At 42.5% G+C, this 15,701-nt stretch overlaps 1 pseudogene; it reads left to right on the top strand.

Annotated features, from left to right (window-relative positions):
• The first annotated feature begins 5,212 nt into the window (after positions 1-5,212).
• On the top strand, positions 5,213-10,960 carry LOC138153540 (homeobox protein EMX1-like; annotated as a pseudogene).
• Positions 10,961-15,701: the final 4,741 nt, after the last annotated feature.

The following is a 15,701-nucleotide window of genomic DNA, read 5'->3' on the forward strand; positions in this document are numbered from 1 at the left end:
GGCAGGGATGGTGGTGTCAATTTGATTACTGTTCCCAGAGCAAGAGGTAGAAGGAGGTGAAGGAGAGGTATGATGAAGTGACTTGGTGGGGAGATGGCCAGAGTGCATCATGGGTGAATCTGGGGGTGGGCAGAGATGGTGGATTCTTCAATAAGGAGTGCAGGCCCCCTGCATCCTTGGCAGGTAGAGGGAGGAAGGGTGGGTGCTGGCATAGGGGATATGAGACCAAAAGGGAAGCTTAGCAATGCCAAGGAGATGGTCCCTGAGATCAAAGCCCCCAAAAGATGGGAAAGGACAGGATCTTAGGCAGGAGCTGGCAAGGGGACGGAGGGGGGCACGCTGAGGTGAGGAAGTATCTTAGTTCTGGAGTGGAGAACGCCTTTCCTGATGCCAATGGCTATTTAGTCCCATCTCCCTCCTCAGACTCTTTTGTAGCCATTCTCCATGTAAATACTGACTTTCCCCAGTAAAAGGTAAACTTTTTGAGGGTGCTATTTTTTGTCTTTGTATTTCCAGCACAGTGCACTTAGTAGGTTTTTAATAAATGCTTATCGAATAGAACTCTGACCCTGGAGAGATGGGTGCTGCTCTGCTGATAGTACTTTACATATCTCTGCCACAGTAACATCCGTTCGTTACTTACTTTACAGTCACAATGACTTGTCAGGTAGGCAGGGCAGGGATTTGTGACAGATGATGAAACAGGCACAGTGAAGTTTGCAACCTGCCAGCTGGTGTGAGGCACACCTAGGATGCAGCCCCAGACCTTCCAGCTCCGTGTCTTGTCCTCTTTCTGCTGCTCCACATTGCTTCACGATACTAACATATAGACCAAAGACTTTGATCCCTGGTTCCTGGTTCTTTCAACACAGATGAAGGAAAAACTTAACGGACTCTTGTTTTCTGATGTCCCTTTATTCCCAGTGCCTGTGTGTCCTTTCCATTACAGGCAGCTAGATGGCAAAGTGGAGAGAGCACTGGACCGGAATTTAACCATGGCCTCAGACACTGACTAGTTCTATGACCAGGGCAGCCAGGGGGCACAGTGGCCTGGAGTCAGGAGGATGAGTTCAAATCCAGCTTCAGACGCTAACTGTGTGAACCTGGGCAAGTCACTTAATCTTGTCTGCCTCAGTTTCCTCATCTGTAAAATGAAATGGAGAAGGAAATGGCAAACCACTACAGTATCTTTGCCAAGAAAACCCTAAATGGAGCCATGAAGGCATGGACACAACTCAACAACAACCCTGGGTAAATCACTTAATCTCTGCCTCAATTTACTAACTGCAAAATGGGGATAACAGCACATACTACCCCAGGGTTGTTTTGAGGATCAAAGGAGAGTATTTGTAATAGCATTTAACCCAGTGTCTGGCCTATACTAGGTGCTTAATAAATACTTATTTCCTTCCGTTTTTCCTCCCCTGCCCAAACCTAGCAAACTCCTTAGCGTATTCTCTTTGTCCCTCTCAGCACGATAAGTACGTCCAGCACCAGATCACCTACTACTGTTTGCTTTCTTTACATATATTCTTGAGCTGCTTAGCCTTTTGAGGAAGCCATATCACCAGGCCAGGTGGGTCCGTTGCAAATTCATGTTCTCTAATTTCAAATGAGCCCTTATTGCTGAATGACAACATTTTTATTCTTCCTTTATTGACCTGCATAATTTTATTGTGTTTTTTCCAAGCCTCTTCTCAAACCCTCAGTACCTTCCCATGTTACCCCTCTTTGAGCACATGTCCTTATCTGCTACTTTACTCAGAAAATCGAAGCCATCCACCGTGAGCTCCCTCTTTTCCCCTAATCCATACCCTGAAACTTCTTTATATTGTCACCTATCCTCTCCTTTATTCCTGTCTCTCAGGAAGAGGGGACCCTTGCTCCTTGCCAAGACCAAAACTTCTAGCTGTGCCCTCTATCCCCATACTCTCCTATTTCCTCCAGGGGCTTTCCTTAGCAATTATTCCTTTTTCTGGCTTTCTCTCTGACATGTTTTTCTTATGTGATTGTGTTGTTCTTTCATACTTTTTTTTTTGCTTTTTGGAGGGGGGAGGGCAGTTGGGGTTAAGTGACTGGCCCAAGGTCACATGTCTAGTAAGTGTTAAGTGTCTGAGGCTGGATTTGAACTCATGTCCTCCTTACTCCAGGGCCGGTGCTCTATTCACTGTGCCACCTAGCTGCCCCCAAACTTCAATTTTTCTTCACATTTATAATATATTTTTCTGAGGACAGAGCACATGACATAGGGTATTATCCCCATTTTACAGATGAAGAAGCTAAAACTCAGAGAGGTAAAGTGAATATGGAATAGTGGAAGGATCACTGAGTTTTCAGCCAGAGAATCAGTGTCCTCAGCCCAGCTCCTCTACTTACTACCTATGTGACCTTGAGTAAGTCATTTATTTAACCCTGTTGTAACTATTTCTTCCCAAATGAAGAAATCAGACAAGGTGGCCACTAAGGTCCCCTCCAGCTCTAATTTATATTATCTAAGCCACTTGTCCAACTTCTACACATCCTGACTTGGCTTCCACTTTCTACACATATATTCTTGAAATCTAAGTTGGCTAATGACTTCCTTCTGCACCCACACAGCCTTCATTAGACAACTTCCCCTATCTTTCTCTTCAGAATTGTTTGTGTTGTCAGAATTTCTTTCTTTAGAGCCTCACATCTCTCTTGGGCTGACTTCCCCTGTGGTATTTTAAGCCATGGAAGCCCACCTATATTTTCTCTGAAATCTGCTCACATCTCAAAGCATGAAGACCAGACCCAATTTTCTCTCCCATATTTATTACTAATAGGATAGAAAGTCACTTTCACCAAAACTTTAAAAGAACTTCTAGATGTGAATGCTTGGCCTTTTGTCAATGAACTTTGGAAAAATCATAGGGAGTAAATGGGAGAGGGTTATAGGACTGGAAGTAGGCAGTTCCCTGGTTTTCAAAAAAAGAGAGAGGGTAGGTTAAAAAAAAAGCAACTTTAAACTGGTGAGCTTAACTTCAAATCTGGATGAAATTCTAGGATATGTTATTTAAAAGATGGTTTCTGATCATTTAGAAGAGAAAGAATGATGGCTAAAAGTAACCACAGGTTTGGTTAGTTCATGCCAGGCAAATCTCATTTCCTTTTTTGAGTTGAATTTGAGGGTTACTACAACAGTGTTGCTGTTTTTCTGTTATTTCAGTTCTGCCCAACTCTTCATGACCCCATTTTGGGTTTTCTTGGCAGTAGAGTGATTTGCCATTTCTTTCTCCAGTTCATTTTACACATGAGGAAACTGAGGCAAACAGGATTAAGTTACTTAGGGTCATATAGCTAGTAGGTATCTGAGGCTGGATTTGAACTTGGGTCTTCCTGACTTCAGGCCCAGCACTCAATCCACTGGGCCACCTAGCTGCCCATCACTATAGCAATAGATAGGGAGAATGAGATATCCAGGATTTTAGAAAGGTGATAAATATGATGTTCTTGTGGATTAGAGACTGGATGATACTAATACAGTTATGGGAATTTAGATCTATTTGAATGACCATACCACTACAAGTCATAACCAGGCAGTGACTGATGAATCTGTTCTTGTCCATCTTGGTAACGTTTCCATGGGAAGAGAAGAAAGTGCTAAGGACCAAGCCCATGATGAAGAAGCTCCAAGTGATGGTGAAACATCACCTGGACCAGCAACAGCAGCAGTGGGAGAGCAAGGCAGCAGTAGCATTTGGGAGTGCAGAAGGCTAGGAGTCCTGCCCTTCCAGGAACATAAACACCAAATTAGAATTGAGGCTAGGGCCCCTGGGAATGTATTCAGGACTCCAGACTTATGCCAGACAACCAGGAACCCATCACTGAAGTGCAACAGGCTGGAGTTGCCCAGAAGTCCATATACCACCACTAGGCTCCTATGGAGCTAATTAGCTATAAGGTCCATTAAGCTATCCCTCTTCCAACCAGAAACTAGTCTTTTTTTCCTTCTTTTTTCTTTCACTTGCTTTTAAAGAGTGGTAATTTTGGTGTTGGGCCAAGAAAATATCAACACTGAGGTGGGTCTTTAGAGGAATGTCACAAAGATCTGTTCTTGGCCCTATTCTGTTCGACATTTTGATCGCTGGATAGAAGCATAGATGACATTTATCAAATGTGCCAGGAACATGAAGGTATAGGGACACATTGGATAATAGTATCAGCATTCTGAAAGATCTTGAAATGATAAGTGATGAGTCCAGTCTAGTGGCATTAAGTTTAATAAAGAAATATAAAGTGCTACATTTGGGTTAAAACAATTGCTGGAGTGTAAGATTCAGGGTTTTGATGGGGGTACGTGGTGGAGTGTGGATCATAATGGCAAACTCATTTTAAGTTAGCTGTGTGACATGGCAGCAAGGCCAACAAAACAACTTTGCTCTTAAACCTGTGCTTTCATAAGGATAGAAGTGAGGGTCCTTCTGTCACTGGTTCTGATCAGGCCATACATGGAATTATATATTATAGATAATATATAACATATGTAAGGAAGGTCATTGACAAACTGGAGGTGGGAGAGAGGGGTGTTGACCCTCATCTGGAGGAGAGGCCTGGAAAATACAATATGAGGATTGTTGAAACTGGGGTTGAAAAGATGAGATGGGCGACATGGATGTGGTCATTGACTTCAAGTTATTTGGAGGGCTGTTATGTGAAAGACCCTATTAAAATTGTTCTCCTTGGCTCCACAGGGCTGAGTCGTCCATGAGCTGAAAGTTTCAGCAAGACAGTTCTAGTGGAGCTAGGAGGAAAAACTTCCTCACAATGAGAGCTGTCCCAAGACGAATGGACCGCTCTGGGAGGCTGTCATGGAAGGACTTCAAACAAGGATGTTGTAGAAAGTTGTGCAGGTTGGACTAAATTCTCTGAAATTGCTTCCAGTCCTGAGAGGGTGAGATTCTGAATTCTGGAACACTCCGATGAAGGGAAGCTGAATTATTGGAAGGAAGGAAGAGCCTTGTCAGGATGGAACTGTGGAAGGACAAGGTGGTGCTTGTTGGATGTAGGTGGTGATGGCCTCTGGGATCTGAGGGGACTGGGCCCCGGAGGAGAGGGAGTAGCTGTCAAGGCTGGGGCTGGAAAAAACTGGAGAGCCTGGTTGTGCGTGTTTTGCGGGAAGAGGAGGAGGTGGGGGGGGGGGGTCCCCGGGGGGGGATGGGCGGGCGGTAACCGGCCCCCTTCCCCTCCCTCGGGGCGGGCTGGCGCATGCCTCCTAACCCTCGGTACTGAGTGCGGATGCGGCGCAATCTTGGCCCAGGAGCCAGGAGAGAGGCGGCGCGTCCAATTGGGCTTTCCAGGGCTCCGGAATGTTCACCTCCGGCCGAAGAGGCTTCTCCATCGAGGCGCTCGTGGGCACCTCCACGGAACCACTGCTGCTCCCCGCGCCCGTCAGGCCCTGCGCCTCACCAGCCTGGGGGGCTTCACGCCTGCTGGTCCCGGAGCCTCCTGCTGCTCCAGACCGCGGAGCCGGTGGTCGCCTGGGTCCGCCCCGCCCTGGTCCCCGGGACCTGTGCAGTTGCTGCCCCTGGCTTCTCCGAAGCCTCTTGTGGACGCCAGGCTTCCCGGGTGAGTGCGACAGAGCCTCGGGGAGCGCGCGCCGTCGGGGAATCAGTTCTGGGGGAGACTAGCTGGACTAGCAGTTCCGCCTCACACCCTCATCTTGAGACCATGGGCAAGTCATGGCACCTCTTTGTGCCTAAACCGAGCGGGGGGGTGGGGATTGTGTATAGAGGGGAAAGAGAGTGGAAGAGGAGGAGAAAGGGTTTGGACCTTTAAGCGAGCTCTTCCATCCATGACAGTCTACTTCTGGTAACCCGGACGTTGCTGACCCGACAGGGGAAGGAGGGGATGCCTGTGGCAGGGGAAGGGAGCCTGGGTTTTGTGGGGATCGCTCCTCAGGTCGCGGAACGGAGAGAGTAGAGGCAGGCGGATCCTGATGCCCCTCTGACCAGGAACTGGGCACTTTTGACGGGGCGAGGAGGCACATAAGCGCTTAGAATAGCAGCCCGAGCTGCCCCATAGCAACTTAATTTCTTTTTCTAGCTCCGATCCTGCGGGGGAAGCGACGAAGTAACTGAGTTTCAGAGAGGGGAACATACTTGCTCAAGATCACAAAATGCACCAAGTAGCCGATCGCTATTCTAAAGTCTCCTCTTTCAAAATCCGGTTCTCATTCCAGCCCCCTCTGTCCCTGTAGGACAGAGCAGGAGAACTGGTAATGGTTCTGCAGCCCGCTTGGGGATGGAAAGTTTTACCTAGAATCCGACTTTACCCTTCGGTAGCAGATTTATCTCTGTATACACATAGCCCAAGGGTGTTGGGGCGAGGGAGTATGGGGAGGAAAGGAATAAATGTGATTCGGGAAGCGTGCTGGAGATTGGAGTCCTGACCAGGGGTACTGGTACCAAAGGAGAGAGTTGCTTTTCTTTTGCAATTGTGGAAAGGATGGTGTGACAACTGGTCATGGAAACTGGGGAAGGGGGGCTCTAGTTTTGATAAAGCCGGTTTTCAAGGCTCTCTTCTTCAAGAGGTCACTGCGGAAGCCTTCATTCAGTCGAGTCAGTGTCTGGGCTCCAGTAAGAACACTGGTCATTCACTACACAGATCTTCTTGTGACCTGATAACTCTGTAGGCAGGAATACACCTTTCTAGGGATTGGAGGCAATACTTAAGCGTCGCTACCAAAGCTCAGTACTAATGATTTCTGTTTCTATAATGATTTCAGGCTTGTGAAACATTTTCCTCCCTAAAAGCCTGGGAGGCAGCTAGGGAGAATATACTATTTCACAGATGAGAAAAGTTTCAGTGATGTTAATTGACTTGTTCAGGGACACAAAGTTAGCATCAGAACCAGAATTCTTTCCCTGAGATTACCACACTAAGAAGGAAGAAGCAACTGGCCAGGTCTGTGCCTGCACAGACTGATGAAGCAGGGTCCTGGAGCAGCATGAGCCTCCACCAGCCAATGCCCATCCCAGGCAGCAGTGACAAGCCTGGAGCTATTCTAATAGAGGTTGGACAGCTTCCCATCCCCATCCCAGCCCCAACCCCAATCACTATAGCACTACACTGACATCTCCAATAATAGAGCATTAGACCCAGGCTTCCCTCATCTGAGGTTCATTAAGTCCCTTTTGACATAGGTAGTTGGAAGTGGTGACAGTGTGACAGAAACACTGGCAGAACCTAGGAACTTCCATTCTCATTCTGTTACTCTCCTAGTGTGCCCTGTACTTTCCTTTGTGGAAGCAATAAAAATGGTAGCCAAGAACTAGTTTATAGGGGTGGTCATAGGACTTAGAACTGAAAGGGTTCTTAGACACCATCCAGTCTAACACCCTTATTTTATAGAGGAGGAAACAAAGGCCTAGAGAGGTTAAACTGTCTTCAAGGTCACCCAGATGATGAGGAGATTGAAAATAAATAATAGGACTTTAATCCAGGCCTCAGGACTCTTAAGTCTAGTGCTCTTGAGTTCCATAGAAATGGGAGTCATTATGAACTACTGTTATTGTTCCACCTAAATTCCAATGCCAGGATAGGCATTAGAAGAAAGTACTGGGGACCTGGGGAGAGAGGAGGAGGGTGCTATTCTACACTATACTGGCAACCAGAGAGAAACACTGAGGGTCTCGTAGACACTAACTGGGAAGGGTTAACCAGAGAATACTGGGGGTTTTTCTTTTCAAACAGAAGTTCATTCTGCTGAGAGGCTGCTACTTTGTGGATCCTTTACCCAAAAGCCCAAAAGGATCCGCACAGCTTTCTCTCCATCCCAGCTCCTGCGACTGGAAAGAGCCTTTGAGAAAAACCACTATGTAGTGGGAGCAGAGAGGAAGCAGCTTGCAAACAGTTTGTGTCTAACGGAAACTCAGGTATTGTTTTTTTGGTGGGGAGGAGGAGAGGAGGGAAGTCATTTCTAAACCACACATACATCTCCCTCTGGTTCCCCTGCTATATCCAGGAACCCTTAAGGACTTGAATGAAAAGGAGCCAACTCCAGAGGAGCTCCTTGGTGTAATGTGCACAAACTCCAACCTGTCTAGTCACAGCATGTAAACTTCTTTTTTCCCAGAGGTCAGAAGTATAATTTGATTAGGGAAAAGGAAGGGATGAGAATGGTGGAAGGATACAGAAAGAGGCTATTCCAGGCACCAGTGTAATAAAAAGACAATGTGGTGAGAGAGAGGAAGTGAAGTCCAAGAATTTAGCTGCAGAATTCCCTGGGAAGTAGAGCTGAAGTGCCCTGGATTGCCCTCTATGCAGAGACTAGCATCTGACATAGAAGTTATAGACCCCTCATTGAATGCAAGAAAGGGGATGGAGGATATCTTGTCTTTTAGAGGCTGGTTAGAGTTTAGGGGTGGGGGAACCTTCTGCTTCAAGGCCACATGTGGCCCTTTAGGTCCTCAAGTGTAGCCTTTGACTGAATCCAGACTTCACAAAACTAATCCCCTTAATAAAAGGATTTGTTCTATAAAACTTGGGACTCAGTCAAAAGGCCACACCCAAGGACTTAGAAGGCCACATGTGGCCTTGAGGCTGCAGTTCCCCACCCCTGGTTGGCCTATCAGGCTGGGAAGGTGTAATCTTACTGGACTCCTCCTACAGGTGAAAGTATGGTTCCAAAATCGTCGAACAAAGCACAAAAGGCAGAAGATGGAGGAGGAATGCCCAACAGCAGAGGAGAAGAGGAAGAGTGGACCGCTTATGAGTCAGTGGCAGGTGGCTTCGAGGCAGGGTATTGATGCGGACATTGATGTGACATCTGAGGATTAGGAATATTCTTGGTTACTGAAAGGTGCCTTCTCATGAAAGAATGCTTGAGGCCTGGCCCTGATGACAAAGGCAGGATCCTCTTTGATGAGGCTGACAGCTTAAAAATTTTCCAATGGTATATTAAAACAACAACCACCAGGAATCTGGTTTGGAGACTGACAGATGCCCACTCAAGACAGCAAGGTAACAAATTGGAAAAGTTGATGAAAGTATTCTTCAGAGCTGGGCATGGAAGCACATGCCTACCATCCCTGCCACTGAGGTAGCTGAGGCTTCTGTATTGTTGGAGCTCAGGATCTCCGAGGTGCAATGTGCTAAACCAGTCAAACATCCACACTGTATCTGGCACCAATATGGCGAGAGCCTCCAGTACCTAGAAACCACCAGGCTGCTTAAGGAGGGAAGAACCACTCCAAGTTGGAAGCTGAGTGGGTCATAGCTCCCATGCTGATCAGTAGTGGGATTGGGCCTATGAATGGCCACTGTACTTTCATCCTAAGATAAGGACACCATTTCTCAAAAAAGTTTTCACGGGAAATTCACATTGCTTTGAGAGTAGAAGGTGGAGCTCCAGATGACCACATTGAAGACAGCAGGTGGAAGCACCTCATTTAGCAGATACTCCTGAAGAGTACAAAGGTTGGAGAAATCTAGGTGAGACTGCCCGAGGAAGCTGATTGATTTCTAGGCCTGGCCTCTGACCCATCATCATCTGGCTGAACTAGGTTCCCTCAGCCGTAGTCACTCACTTCCCTTCATTTCATCCATTACTTTAGGTTGGTAGTTAAGGAGTTAGAATGGGGAGAGGAGACCAAGAATCTACTCAGAGAACCCCATATTTTTTTGCAACTGGTATATAGACACAAAGGGCATCCTGGTGCTTTATTACATATGCACAAATATACATACATATGTATATATCGATAGATGTATATCCATTTATTTGTTATTCAGTCGGTTCAGTCATTTGTGACTCTGTGACTTTGGGGTGTGTGTGTGTGTGTGTGAATGGATCTGTGGTCCTGTGCCTGGGGATCTTCTGTCCATTGCTGCAGTTCCTCCTGTCACTCCACGTCTTTTCATCTTGTGTGATACTTGTCTGTGTTCTCTCATCCATCCTCCACAGAGTATTTCTCAATGTGCTTTTGCTATGTGTCCTTACATTTCATGGATACCAGTGCAACACTTAGACAGGATACTCTGTCTTGCTACACAACCAGGCTCTGCTCCTTTTCCAAACATATGTCCTGAATATCATCCTTCATGCCACTTGAAAAATGTGGAAATACAGCATGTCCTATGTACATCCACCACACATCTATCCATTGAACTTTAATTTCCCTTGTAACTGATTCTTTGTTCCCAGCTTTTCAACCTTTATAGCATCACCAGGTGAATATTAAAAAGAGAGGGTTTTGTGCCAGGGAACTGCATTAAAAGCCCTGTGCATTTTCCCAAGTACAATCCAGCCTTCTCTCTTCCTCCTCTTTAATTCTAGTCCTAAAACATCTGTATGCAATATTTGTCCCAGATAAGTTTAAGTTTAATTGGTAATACTATAAGCTTCCCTACTATGTCACTGCCTAGCTAGGATGAGATGGATACTATTCTCTACTTATCCATTTTCTTGACTCATAGCATTTAATAAGTGCTTTTTCATTCTTTGATAAGCCTTCTGTTGTAGTGTGGGCCAAGGCTAAGGAAGCAAGCTTGGATTTCATGACATTTGTAATATTCTCTCAGGAAGTTTCTGACAATAAATCCCTTACCTACTTGGGGACTAGTACAAAAAGTGGTTGACAATAATCCCTCTGCTGTATTACTAACTTTACCTCTTTCAGGCTGATGAGGAAGATGGAACTGCCTTGTTGCCTATATGAATTATACCTCACCTGTATACAATGTCTGGCCTGTGAATTCTAAAACTATAGTGCTTGAATCAGAAGGGGATATTTTATTCCTTTTATTGGAAAACTAAATATTTTGGTGCATAAATTGACCATGTCCTGTCTCTTCTATGCTGGGATAAGGAGGGAAAGGTGGTTTTATTGATTTAATTTGGCACTGGATGGACAAAGATGCATTATTATTGCTGAGAACACCCTTACTGGTGGACACTACTTTCCAAGAGGTTTCTGATATATATACATATATATATATATATATATATATTTCTATTATGCTTTTACCTCACTCCCAACCTATGAGGGACACCTGTCTGAAACAATACTTCCAGATTTAGAACCATTCCCCTCAGTTTGCAATGATTGACACATGTCAGGCACAGTTATTCACACACCTGAGTTTTGTTTCCTTTAATCAGATGTTATTCCTGTCATGTTTGCTTGTCTGCCAACAGCTGGAGTGCTCTCTACGCCAGCCTCTCCTCAGTACCCTACTAAAGCTCTGGCTGTTTGCAGAATCTCTTTTCTTAAAAATAATCCATCTTGGGGCGGCCAGGTAGCACAGCGAGTAAGAGCACCGGCTCCAGTGTTGAGAACACCTGGAGATTGAATCCCGGGCTCAGACACTTAGCACCCACTCAGAAACACCTGGCCGTGTAACCTTGAGCAAGTTACTTAACCCCAATTGCTTTAAAAAAAAAATAATCCATCTTTATCTCCTTAAGAGGTTGAAGTTATTGGTTTGTCCTCCCTCATTTTGTTAACCATCTCCTCTTCTTTTTGTCTTTTAAATTTGCTCTACCCCTTATTTGATAAAAACTCTTCTCCAGAATTATTAACTAAATATAGTATAGAGGTGATTACAAAAAAGAAAATGTATTTTCTATTATATGGAATTGAAATTTTTATATTAACAAAATTAGTGTAACTAGGATAAGAAGGGAAGTTGTTGATAAGAAAAAATATTTTTAAATAAAATGTCACTGATAATTATTTGATAACCATAATATATGAGGAACTAACTATATAAAGTCAAAAACCATTTCCCAATTGATGTGATCAAAGGTTATATAAATAGTTTTTAAAAGAATTGCAAACAATTAACAAAGAGTGATTGCTCTAAATCACTAATAACAGAAACGTAAATCAAAATGACTCTGAAGTGTCATCTCATACCCAGGAAATTGGCAAAAATGACAAAAATAGGAATAGATAGTGTTAGAGAGGCTGTGAAAAGAGAGGCATGTTGGTATACTCTTGCTGGTTCAACTGTTCTAGAAAGCAGTTTGGAATTATGCTAAGAGAATTACTAAAACATCCACACTTTTTGACTCAAGGATCCACAGTTAGAAATATATTGTAAGGAAGTCAAAGATAGCAATAAAATTAACATTCATCAAAATACTTATAACAACACTTTTTATATTGGCAAAGAACTGGAAACAATATAGGGGTCTGTCAATTCAGAGATGACTAAATAAAAGGTGGTACATGATTATAATGGATTATTACTGTACAATGAGAAATTATGAATATTCACCAAAAATTAGGTAAGTGCAAATTAGAATAGCTCTAAGGTTCCACCTCACACTCATACAGACAAAATTGATGAAAAAAAGGAAAATGAATGTTGGAGGGGCTTCCATAAAATAGGCATAGTAATGCAACCTTCAACCCAGTTATATCATTACTAGGCCCATAGTCCAAAGATCAAGGAAAGAGGAAAAGGACACACACACACACACACATACCCCCCACATATATATATATATATATATATATACACATACACATACATACATACATATATATATATATATATATATATATACATAAAAATGTTTATAGCAGCTCTTTTTGTAGTAAAAAACCTGGAAACTAAGTGGGTGCTGATCCATTGGGTAATGAATTTAAGAAGTGGTATATGAATGTAAGGGAATATTACTATACTCAGAGAAACCTGGAATGATCTGTATGAAGTGATGAAAAGTGAGTGGAACAAAAAGAACATTATAAAGAAAATCATTGGGGCAGCTAGGTGGCTAAGTGAATAAAGCACCAGCCCTGGAGTCAGGAGGACATGAGTTCAAATTTGGCCTCAGACACTTAAAACTTACTAGCCCTGTGACCCTGGGCACTTAACCCCAATTGCCCTGCCTTCCCCCTTCCAAAAAGCAAAAAAAAAAAAAATAATAATTATAAAAAAGACCTGAGAGGGGCGGCCAGGTGGCTCAGCGAGTAAGAGCACCGGCTCCAGTGTCGGGATGACCTGGATCAAATCTGGGCTCAGATACTCAGCACTACACCCAGAAATAACTGGCTGTGTAACCTTGAGCTAGTCACTTAACCCCGATTGCTTAAAAAAAAAAAAAAAGACCTGAGAACTCTGATTAGTTGAATGAGCAGCCATAATTCCAGAGGACTAATGATGAAGCAGTTTACCTACCTTCTGTCAAAGGGATGATAGACTCCATATGCAGAATAAGACATACATTTTTGAACATGGCTAACATGTGGATTTCTTTTGCTAGGCTATGCTTATTTGTTAAAGGGCTTTTTCTTTTTCCAGTGGGGGATATTGTAGGAGAGTGAGGGAGATTACAGATAAAACAGCCAAAAAAGACAGAGGATTAACACATCTTTTTTTTTAATGCAGAAAAGGCCAGAAAGAAATACAGACAAGTGGCGGCTAGGTGGCACAGTGAGTAAGAGCGCCGGCCCCGGAGTCAGGAGGACCTGGGATCGGTTCTGGCCTCAGATACTTAACACCTACACAAAATAACTGGCCGTGTAACCTTGGGCAAGTTACTTAACCCCAATTGCTTTAGAAAAAAAAGAAAGAAAGAAATACAGACAAGCAGGACAGCTTTAAAAGCTATAAATGAAAACTTATATCCTTAAAAAGAAAAGCAATTTGTAAATAACAGAGATCTGCAATTTCATGTTCAATCCTCTTTTTCTTTTCTATTCTATTCTATATATATATATGCCCATTTTATTTGGCATTTGATAAGTTCAGAATAGAAATATTTTTTTTTAATATTAAGGATTCAGAGAAGCATGGGAAGATTTATATGAACTGATGCCAAGTAAGCAGAACTAAAATCATTACAATGACTAAAGTGATGTAAATAGAAAGAACAAAAAAGCAACCATAATGACAAAGTCAAGCCCAGAAGAGGAGATGAAAAAAAAATCTATCTCCCTCCCCTTTTCTGTAGAGGTAGAGAACTATAGATGTGCAACATTGCATGTAATATTGGACACACTTGATGTATTTAGTTTTGTTTAACTACTTTTTTCCTTCTGTTTTTTTGTTATAGGGGATAATTCTGTGGGTGAGAGGAGGGGATAGAAGTTATATTTTAGAATGGAGGTGAAAAAACAAAAGGTATCAGTTAAAAAAAAATTGAGTTCTTCCCCTAGCCATAGTAGTAAAAGATACTTCCTTCCCATTCTCTAATTTTTTCATTATAATGTCTTTTATATTCAGGTTATATATCCATTTTGAGCCTGTGTTGTAAAGTGGTGGTCTAAACTTGATTTCTGCCAAACTGCTTTCAAGTTTTCTCAATTGTTCCCTTTTAAAAAAAAGTCCCTCCATAAATAATTTATCTACTTGGGTTTATTAAATACTGGAGTACCATGTTCAATTACTCCTTTTTCTTGATTTTATGATCTATTCCTCTAATGGATTTTTCTGTTTTTTAACCAGTACTAAATTGTTTTTAATAACTATTGTTTAGAGATTTAGAATACAACTAATACTATGTTCCCTTAGTACTTTTTTCATCTTTCTGGGAATTCTAGACCTTTTTGTTCCTCCAAATAATAAATTACTGTTTTGTCTAATTATATAGAATATTCCTTTGGTAAATTAAATTAAATCACTAAATTGATTTAGGTAGTATCATTTTTATTATATTACTACAGTCCAACCATGAGCATATTATCTCTTCAATTATTTGTCTTCCCTTCTGTAAAGTGTTATCTAGTTGCATTTATGTCTCATGTTGATAAATTAACTCCTATTTTATGCATTCTATAATTTCAAATTTTATATTTGGTTTTTGTTAGTAACATAAAAATGCTGATGGTTTTTGTAGATTTTATATCCTACTACTTAATTCAAACTATTAATAGTCTTACTTTACCAATTCTCTGTGGTTTTCTAAGTATATTATGTGCTCTGCAACTTTCCTCTTTGCTATTATTATACCTTTAATTTTGTTCTCTTTTATTACTGCTATAGCTGGCATTTCTAGAATTATGTCAAATGATAGTGAGGAGAGGGAACATCCTTACTTGCTCATTTGTACTGGGAAAGCTTCTAGTGTTTCCCTGCTGTAAATACTAGCTCTTATTTTCAAAGATATGCTTTTGATAATATTAAAGAAGAGCCTTCTGGAAGGTTACTCTTGTGGGATGGAAGAAATGCAGAAATTAACAGCTAGCTATACAGAATGCAATATGGCATAGTATAAACACTGGATTTAGATTAACCAGGTTTAAAGCTAGGGTTTGCTACTTACCACCCATGTCACTTTGGGCAAGTTATTTCTATTTATAAAGCAAAGGCCTGCACTATATGGATTGTAAATTATTCCTAGTTCTGCCCTTTGAGGCCAAGAGCAAGTCTTAATCCCTTTGCACTGGGCTGATCTCTCTCCATCCTTAAGCTTCTTTCTTATCCCCCAAGAACTCCAGAATGGTGAACATGCTGACCTTTACACTGTGAAATTACACTGTGGCTCTTGATAGCCACTTCCCAGAAACTTTTTGTGTTTGCTTTCTGAAAGCTGTAAGGTAAAAGCATATGAGAAATTCAGTGTAAGAGTTGAGGGGATAATTTGTTTATTTCTCACCTCTCCTGCCAAAGACTAAGAGGCAGGATCTGGAAAGCAAAGTGAATCAACTCATTTCCAGCTTGGACTCTCCTTCCAGTTTAGTTGCCACATTTGGGAGCTCACTCCAAAAACGTAATAAATGAAAATT

The sequence above is a fragment of the Petaurus breviceps genome, unplaced genomic scaffold (assembly GCF_028583685.1).
Source record: "Petaurus breviceps papuanus isolate PSGF00001 unplaced genomic scaffold, PetGlider_PUasm1.0 90994, whole genome shotgun sequence".
Classification (NCBI taxonomy): Eukaryota; Metazoa; Chordata; class Mammalia; order Diprotodontia; family Petauridae; genus Petaurus; species Petaurus breviceps.